The sequence below is a fragment of the Danio aesculapii genome, chromosome 22 (genome assembly GCF_903798145.1).
Source record: "Danio aesculapii chromosome 22, fDanAes4.1, whole genome shotgun sequence".
In the NCBI taxonomy this organism is placed as follows: Eukaryota; Metazoa; Chordata; class Actinopteri; order Cypriniformes; family Danionidae; genus Danio; species Danio aesculapii.
In genome coordinates, this window is record NC_079456.1 from 7933596 (window position 1) to 7944042 (window position 10447).

At 35.0% G+C, this 10447-nt stretch overlaps 1 protein-coding gene across 1 annotated transcript in view; it reads left to right on the plus strand.

Annotated features, from left to right (window-relative positions):
- Window positions 1-2520: 2520 nt before the first annotated feature.
- The window catches only part of LOC130215463 (CD48 antigen-like), a 46093-nt gene continuing 38166 nt past the window's right edge, over window positions 2521-10447 (plus strand). Inside the window, exon 1 of the mRNA XM_056447271.1 lies at window positions 2521-2598. The gene's annotated coding sequence lies outside the window, so the exon portion shown is untranslated. The remainder of the gene's footprint in view (window positions 2599-10447) is intronic.

Here is a 10447-nt window from a genome sequence, read left to right on the forward strand (position 1 = left end):
TTTTTTTTTTTTTTTTTTTTTAACACAGCAAGGAATTTTTCACAGTATTTAATTTTTTTTTTTCTTCTAGAAAAGGTATTTGTTTTATTTTGGCTAGAATTTACTTTTTTGGAAAAAGAAAAGTTTTAAGCTCTAGGTTATTATTAACATTTTTTTACTTCTATCATTTAATGGGGGTAGGGGGGATTTGGCGGACTAATAAGTCTGACTTTAATTGTATTTCGGAAATGCTATAAAGAATTCTTTCTTCTCATATTCCATTTGGATCCTTTAGTACTTAAAGGCACAGTTTCACAAACAGGGCTTAGATTAAGCCAGGACTAGGCCTTATTTAAATTAGGCTAATTAAGCCACATTTATAAAAATGGCCTTTAAAAAATATATTACTGGTGTGCACTCGGAGACACACACAAAAAAAATGACACTGATGTAAGACATCTCACTGCAAGTTATTTTTAGTTGAGACAGCTCAAACAAGCAATTTAATCTCGACTAGCCTTAAACCTTGTTTGAAACCAGGGAAAAGAGTCTTACAGTATTCAGTTATCTATGTCTCATCCTCAATCTACTGATGATGACTTCTCTCCTTTTATTTTCTTTCTTTCTTTCTGTCTTTCTTTTATATTGGATTTGTCATGGTAATGAAGTCGTATTCAGAGTAGAAAGTTCTGCACCACCTGCCTGTAAGAAAACAAATTCATAGAAAGTAAAAGAAAAAAGTTTTAATATTCTAAACATTTACACAATGTCCTAAACTTTGCTTCAGCTTAATAACATGTATTACAAAATGTTAAGTACTACAATAATACAGCAGGTTTGAATGCTATTACACTACTTGATAAAAGTCTTGTCGTTGATGTCAGTTGTAAGATCAACAAGTAATAACTTCTAGTTGATCATTTGGAAAAGTGGCAGATTTTACCGATGAATCATCTGTTGAACTGAATCCAATCATCACAAATACTGCAGAAGACCTATTGGAACCCGCATAAACCCGAGATTCTCATAGACATCAGTCAAGTTTGGTGAAGGAAAAATCATGGTTTGGGGTTACATTCAGTATAAGCGCGTGCGAGAGATCTGCAGAGTGGATGGCAACATCAACAGCCTGAGCTATCAAGACATTTGTGATGCCCATTACATTACAAACCACAGAAGAGGGCAAGTTCTTCAGCTGGATAGCGCTCCTTCTTATACTTCAGCCTCCACATCAAAGTTCCTGAGAGCAAAGAAGGTCAAGATGGACCAAGATTGGCCTGCCCAGTCACCAGACATGAACATTATTGAGCATGTCTAAGGTAAGATGAAGCATTGAAGATGAATCCAAATCATCTTGATGGACTCTGCAAGAACGCTTTCTTTGCCATTCCAGATGACTTCATTAAGTGATTTGAGTCATAGTAGAGATGTATGGATGCAGTCCTCTAAGCTCATGGGAGTCATACACAACATTAATTCTTTTTCCACTGCATCATGACTTTATATTCTATACTGGACATTATTTCTGTTCAGTGACAAGACTTTTGTCTAAGCAAAGTCAGACCTTATTGCCCTGATTAAATAATTAATAATCAAGGCATATTTTATTGTGGTAAAATAAGCGTAATCTAGAGGCCTTTGCCTTTCATATAAGCCACTTCTGATACCAAATGATCAACTAGAAGTCAAGTGATTATTTGTTGTTTGTCATTTACTTATGTTATGTATAAATATGTAGAAACACATATATAAATGCTATTGCATCACCCATAAGCTTACTTGAATGGGGCTAAAATTTAATAAAATGATTTAAATTAGAGACCAAGGTGGAAATTTTTGAAAAATAGTTAAAAAAATAAAAAGAAAGGAGGGCTAATAATTTTGACTTTAGCTGTGCAAGAGTTAAAATATCAGCTATGGGAAATAGGCATAGGAGATTATAGACAGAGACCAAGGTCCCATAATGTAATTCACAACCTTAAATAAACAAATTAGGCCAACAGCTGTTAACTACTGAAAAAAAAAAAAACCTACTGAAAAAAAAGCCTAAGCTGGTTGGCTTGTTTTAACTGGTTGCCCAGCCTAGTTTTAGAAGGGTTTTGGCTGGACATAGCTGGTTTTGGATGGGCTCCCAGCCTGGCCATGTTGGTCAAGCTGGTCATCTCCCAGCCAGCTTCAGGCTGGAAATGGCTGGAAACCAGCCTGGAAGTGGCCAAAACTCCTCTAAAACCAGTCTAGTCAACTAGCGTTAACCAGCAAATCAGCTTAGGCTGCAAGCTGTTTTTTTTTTCAGTAGGGAGATATTTATACCATATCAAGAACTATATATTTTATAGTCAGATATCATGGAAGAAAAATCACTCTTGAAAACAAACAAAACTGAAGCGAATTCGTCTTCGTTTTCTATAAGCAGAGTTCAGTAAAACACTGCTATTTATTGTAGCCTTGCTTATTAGAAGTATACGGCGCCACCTGGAGAAGAAAAGGGACTTTAATGCGCCTCGCGTCAAAGATTTCTTGAACGCAGCGGAAGAAACAAAAATGGAGAAATGCGTCACTTCACATAACTTCTCAGATGGCGGTTTGGAGAGTTCTGCTTATTCTCTGACAACATAATCCGTAAGTAAACTTTTCTTGAATGTGACTCGTACGCACGTTTAATTAAAATATCACCCACAGAATTAAACTTTAAATCATTTATCGCTTGGTGAAAAGAGATTTTGAGACCAGACCCATTATCATTAATACATCACTTGCGTTATTAGATATGAATGAAATGTCATTATAACATTCGGCAACACTTTACAACTAGATATTAAAGTTTGAGGACAAACTTTATGGTGGCTTGAAAAGCCGAGTCTGAATTAGCATGTTACTAGCATAAATTAGCAAGTAACTAGCATGATTCTAACATAAATTAGCATGTAACTAGCATGATTCTAGCATGAATTAGCATGTTACTAGCATGTTTCTAGCATGAATTAGCATGATTCTAGCATGAATTAGCATTCTACTAGCATGTTTCTAGCATGAGTTAGCATGTTACTAGCATGTTTCTAGCATGAATTAGCATGTTACTAGCATGATTCTAGCATGAATTAGCATGTTACTAGCATGTTTCTAGCATGAATTAGCATGTTACTAGCATGTTTCTAGCATGATTTAGCATGTTATTAGCATGATTGTAGCATGAATTAGCATGTTTCTAGCATGAATTAGCATGTTATTAGCATGATTCTAGCATGAATTAGCATGTTACTAGCATGATTCTAGCATGAATTAGCATGTTACTAGCATGTTTCTAGCATGAATTAGCATGTTACTAGCATGATTCTAGCATGAATTAGCATGTTACTAGCATGATTCTAGAATGAATTAGCATGCTATTAGCATGATTCTAGCATGAATTAGCATGTTTCTAGCATGATTCTAGCATGGATTAGCATGTAACTAGCATGATTCTAGCATGAATTAGCATGTTACTAGCATGTTTATAGCATGAATTAGCATGTTATTAGCATGATTCTAGCATGAATTAGCATGTTACTAGCATGATTCTAGCATGAATTAGCATGTTACTAGCAAGATTCTAGCATGAATTAGCATGTTACTAGCAAGATTCTAGCATGAGTTAGCATGTTTCTAGCATGATTCTAGCATGAATTAGCATGTTTCTAGCATGATTCTAGCATGAATTAGCATGTTACTAGCATGATTCTAGCATGAATTAGCATGTTACTAGCATGTTTCTAGCATGAATTAGCATGTTACTAGCATGATTCTAGCATGAATTAGCATGTTACTAGCATGTTTCTAGCATTAATTAGCATGTTACTAGCATGTTTCTAGCATGAATTAGCATATTATTAGCATGATTCTAGCATGAATTAGCATGTTTCTAGCATGAATTAGCATGTTATTAGCATGATTCTAGCATGAATTAGCATGTTACTAGCATGATTCTAGCATAAATTAGCATGTTACTAGCATGTTTCTAGCATGAATTAGCATGTTACTAGCAGGATTCTAGCACGAATTAGCATGTTACTAGCATGATTCTAGCATGAATTAGCATTTTACTAGCATGATTCTAGCATGAATTAGCATTTTACTAGCATGATTCTAGCATGAATTAGCATGTTACTATGATGATTCTAACATGGATTAGCATGTTACTAGCATGTTTCTAGCATGAATTAGCATGTTACTAGCATGTTTCTAGCATGAATTAGCATGTTACTAGCATGATTCTAGCATGAATTAGCATGTTACTAGCATGTTTCTAGCATGAATTAGCATGTTACTAGCATGTTTCTAGCATGATTTAGCATGTTATTTGCATGCTTCTAGCATGAATTAGCATGTTTCTAGCATGAATTAGCATGTTATTAGCATGATTCTAGCATGAGTTAGCATGTTACTAGCATGATTCTAGCATGAATTAGCATGTTACTAGCATGTTTCTAGCATGAATTAGCATGTTACTAGCATGATTCTAGCATGAATTAGCATGTAACTAGCATGATTCTAGCATGAATTAGCATGTTATTAGCATGATTCTAGTATGTTACTAGCATGATTCTAGCATGAATTAGCATGTTACTAGCATGATTCTAGCATGGATTAGCATGTTACTAGCATGATTCTAGCATGGATTAGCATGTAACTAGCATGATTCTAGCATGAATTAGCATGTTACTAGCATGTTTCTAGCATGAATTAGCATGTTACTAGCATGATTCTAGCATGAATTAGCATATTACTAGCATGATTCTAGCATGAATTAGCATGTTACTAGCATGTTTCTAGCATGATCTAGCATGTTACTAGCATGTTTCTAGCATGAATTAGCATGTTACTAGCATGATTCTAGCATGAATTAGCATGTTACTAGCATGATTCTAGCATGGATTAGCATGTTACTAGCATGATTCTAGCATGGATTAGCATGTAACTAGCATGATTCTAGCATGAATTAGCATGTTACTAGCATGTTTCTAGCATGAATTAGCATGTTACTAGCATGATTCTAGCATGAATTAGCATATTACTAGCATGATTCTAGCATGAATTAGCATGTTACTAGCATGTTTCTAGCATGATCTAGCATGTTTCTAGCATGAATTAGCATGTTACTAGCATGATTCTAGCATGAATTAGCATGTTACTAGCATGATTCTAGCATGAATTAGCATGTTATTAGCATGATTCTAGCATGAATCAGCATGTTACTAGCATGATTCTAGCATGAATTAGCATGTTACTAGCATGATTCTAGCATGGATTAGCATGTAACTAGCATGATTCTAGCATGAATTAGCATGTTACTAGCATGTTTCTAGCATGAATTAGCATGTTACTAGCATGATTCTAGCATGAATTAGCATGTTACTAGCATGTTTCTAGCATGAATTAGCATGTTACTAGCATGATTCTAGCATGAATTAGCATATTACTAGCATGATTCTAGCATGAATTAGCATGTTACTAGCATGTTTCTAGCATGATCTAGCATGTTACTAGCATGATTCTAGCATGTTACTAGCATGATTCTAGCATGAATTAGCATGTTACTAGCATGTTTCTAGCATGGATTAGCATGTTACTAGCATGATTCTAGCATGAATTAGCATGTTACTAGCATGTTTCTAGCATGAATTAGCATGTAACTAGCATGATTCTAGCATTAATTAGCATGTAACTAGCATGTTACTAGCATGTTTCTAGCATGATCTAGCATGTTACTAGCATGATTCTAGCATGAATTAGCATGTTACTAGCATGTTTCTAGCATGAATTAGCATGTTACTAGCATGATTCTAGCATGAATTAGCATGTTACTAGCATGTTTCTAGCATGAATTAGCATGTAACTAGCACGATTCTAGCATTAATTAGCATGTAACTAGCATGTTACTAGCATGTTTCTAGCATGATCTAGCATGTTACTAGCATGATTCTAGCATGAATTAGCATGATACTAGCATGTTTCTAGCATGAATTAGCATGTTACTAGCATGATTCTAGCATGAATTAGCATGTTACTAGCATGATTCTAGCATGAATTAGCATGTTATTAGCATGATTCTAGCATGAATTAGCATATTACTAGCATGTTTCTAGCATGAATTAGCATGTAACTAGCATGATTCTAGCATTAATTAGCATGTAACTAGCATGTTACTAGCATGTTTCTAGCATGATCTAGCATGTTACTAGCATGATTCTAGCATGAATTAGCATGTTACTAGCATGTTTCTAGCATGAATTAGCATGTTATTAGCATGATTCTAGCATGAATTAGCATGTTACTAGCATGTTTCTAGCATGAATTAGCATGTAACTAGCACGATTCTAGCATTAATTAGCATGTAACTAGCATGTTACTAGCATGTTTCTAGCATGATCTAGCATGTTACTAGCATGATTCTAGCATGAATTAGCATGATACTAGCATGTTTCTAGCATGAATTAGCATGTTACTAGCATGATTCTAGCATGAATTAGCATGTTACTAGCATGATTCTAGCATGAATTAGCATGTTATTAGCATGATTCTAGCATGAATTAGCATGTTACTAGCATGATTCTAGCATGAATTAGCATGTTACTAGCATGATTCTAGCATGGATTAGCATGTTACTAGCATGATTCTAGCATGAATTAGCATGTTACTAGCATGTTTCTAGCATGAATTAGCATGTAACTAGCATGATTCTAGCATTAATTAGCATGTAACTAGCATGTTACTAGCATGATTCTAGCATGAATCAGCTTGTTTCTAGCATGAATTAGCATGTTGTTAGCATGATTGTAGCATGAATTAGCATGTTACTAGCATGAATAGCATGTCACTATCGTGTTGCTAGCACCTTTCTAGCAAGATTAGCATGTCAGTAGGAAGTTCTGTTAGCATGTGTTAGAAAAGCTAGTCACAGTCTCTGGGACAGTTGCTAGGGTGCTGAAATTGGTTGCTAGGGAGTGGCTAGTAAGTTTAAAGGTAATCAGTGATTGGCTGCTGGCTAGACTGAGTTGAATGAGGCCAGACTCTAGTCTGTAGGACAGTCTGATGCAGAGTTATGAGCTCACAAAGGTTGATCCAATGTTAAGTAAATGGGAGTCTTTTACAATGGAAGTCTATGGGACAGTTGCTAGGGTGCTGTAAGTGGTTGCTAGGGAGTGGCTAGTAAGTTAAAAAGTCATCAGTTATTGGCTGCTGGCTAGACTGAGTTAAATGAGTCCAGTTAGAAGTCTGTAGGACAGTCTGATGCAGAGTTATGAGCTCACAAAGTTTGACCCAATGTTAAGTCAATGGGACTTTTGGGATTTTTCTGGGTCGTTTTTCGGAAAACCCAAGGTCGGATCAGTTAGAAAAGATATAGCAACTCGAGTCAGACCAGTTCGAAGGTTTGACGAAAGTTTGAAGTATGTAGCTTGAAAGGCCTAGGAGGAGATACACTTAGAAATTAGTCTCAGAAGAAGAAGAAGAAGAAGAAGAAGAAGAAGAAGAAGAATAATAATAAGTTTAAGATAGATAACAGTATGCTGGCTTTTCAAGCCACCATAATAACAGTACATGAATATATGATGTGTTAATGTGTAAACTAAACATTACTTTATCATTAATTACTGATGACTTAATGTATGCGCTAATCATGAACTAACTTTACAGAGTCGAGTTCATGTGAATAACTGCTAGTTAGTACATGATTGTTTGTTAAATAATGTTACCACACTAGTTTATGCTTAATTTAACCATCATGAACTCATGTATAATTATATCGTGACTACTTGGAGGGCCTTACAAGGCAAATCATCATTTTAGTTGCATCATTTTGAAACATCCAATGCAAAGTAAAATAACTAGCATAAAACGTTTAGTCAGCAATTTAGTCATGTAAAGTTTGCTAAAGGTGGAAAAAGAGCACAATGCCACAAAGGTCAACAATATCTGTAAAATGGTCATGTTTAAGACTATAATATAAATATAAATAAAGAAAAAAGTATGGGAATCAAAATTCATGTTCACTTTATTTAACTCTTCTCTCTGCAGTCACTAATATTTAATAATAATAATAATAATAATTAATAATAATACCTTTTATTTATAGGCACCGTTCAAAAAGGACACCTTAGAGCAGATCACTAGCACAACATAAAAATACAAGCAGTAAAATAACAATTAGCATAATATTAAACCAGAAAGTTATTAAAAGCTATGCTAAACAACAATGTTTTTATCTGAGATTTAAAATTGGAGATAGAGTCCATCTGGCGAATGTACAAAGGCAGGGAGCTCCATAACTTTGGTGCTGTACAACTAAAAGCCCTGCCACCAAATGACTTCATCTTAAAATTTGGAACAGATAACAGTTCAGCAGAAGATGATCTCAGTGAGCGTGAAGGAGTGTACAAATGAAGAAGATCAGAAAGATAGTGAGGGGCCAGGTTATGAAGAGCTTTGTATGTTAAGAGGAGGATTTTGTATTGTATACGATCGTGAACAGGGAGCCAGTGAAGGTGAAAGAGAATTGGAGTTATGTGATCAGAAGTACACGAGCAGGTAACTATCCTAGCCGCTGAATTCTGAATTAACTGTAGTATGAAGTTGCTTATCAGGGATACCAGACAGGAGAGAGTTACAGTTATCAATCTGTGATGTAACCAAAGCATGAACAAGCACTTCAGTACTTTGTTGAGATAGTAAAGGGCGAACGTCTTGCAATGTTGCGCAAATGAATAAAGGCAGAACGTGAGATATTACTAATATGAGAACCTAACAAGACCATGCCATCCAGTAAAACCCCAAGATTTTTCACAAGGATTGAGAAATTGACTGGGGAGTTATCAGTAAACAGGGTAAAGGATTGAGCTTTGGATTAAACTGATTTAGAGCCAACCTAAAGGGCTTCAGTTTTACTGGCATTTGCTTTTAAGAAATTATTAATCATCCATATATTAATCTCATGTAAACATTTGGTAAAGTCAGAAGGGGGGTGAAATGTTGTAGGTTTTGTGGAGATATAAACTTGGGTATCGTCTGCATAAAAGTGAAAATGTATGCCATAAGAATTAAATATATGACCTAGAGGTAAGATTTAAATAATTAATGAAAGTGGACCCAATACTGACCCTTGATGAACACCATGAATAACTAAAACAGGATCAGAGCGTCTGTTCTTGATCTGCTCAAAATGTTTTCTGTCACTTAAATAGTAAGAGAACCAGCGAAGTGCATTGTCAGCTATTCCTATAGAAGCCCGTTGGAATTGTTACGCAATGCTATTTATTAACTCCTGTGAACTTTTCCTAATAGGAACTTCTCATTCGTATTGGCCTCAAAACCATAAATCACTGGAGTCAAATCCAGTTCCTGGAGGGCCGCAGCTCTGCACAGTTTAGCTTTAACCCTAATTAATTACACCTGATCAGACTAACTGAGTCTTTCAGGCTTGTTTGAAACCTACAGATGAGTGTGTTGAAGCAGAGTTGCAGCTAAACTGTGCAGAGCCACGGCACTCCAGGAACTGGATTTGACACCTGTGCCGTAAGTTAGAATTGTCAATTTTTTAAAATTGAGATCTATAAATAAGATTTTCTTTGATGCATGCTTTGTTAGGATGACAGTATTTGGCTGAGATACAACTATTCGGAAATCTGGGATCAGGGGCCTGTACTACGGTGCTGGCTGAACAAACTCAGAATTATAGGATTAGTTTTGAGTTGACAAATCCAAAGCAGTGCAATCAGGCTTTGTTGGTACCATGATGCTGATCATGAACTCTCTTTGATAATTCAGACTTTGATTTTGAGTTTATGAGCGCATGCAGATGAAGGCGGAATATCATTAGCAAATGGCCAATCACAGTCCTCGAAATGTGAAGATACTGTGATTAACTTCTCTTGAGAGAGTCAGGGCAATTCATAGCCAAAGATTAAAAAAAAATGGAGAATTTAAAAATATTTATACAGCAAGATGAAAAGAGCCGACCATGAAAGAGGAAAACTAAAATTAAAAAAGCTTTATTTGTGTAAGTGAAGTTGATTTGTATAGTTTATATATATATATATATATATATATATATATATATATATATATACATACATACATACACAGTTGAAGTCAGAATTATTAGCCCCCGTTTTAATTTTTTTTTTTTTTTTCTTTTTAAATATTTACCAAATTATAACAGGGCAAAGAAATTTTTACAGCATGTTTGATAATAGTTGTTTCACCTGGAGAAAGTCTTATTTGTTTTATTTCGGCTAGAATAAAAGCAGTTATTAATTTTTTAAACACCATTTTAAGGACAAAATTATGAGCCTCTTTAAGCCAATTTATTTTTGATAGTCTACAGAACAAACCATCGCTATACAAAAACTTGTCTAATTACCCTAACCTGCATAGTTAACCTAATTAACCTAGTTAAGCCTTTAAATGTCACTTTAAGCTGTATAGAAGTGTCTTG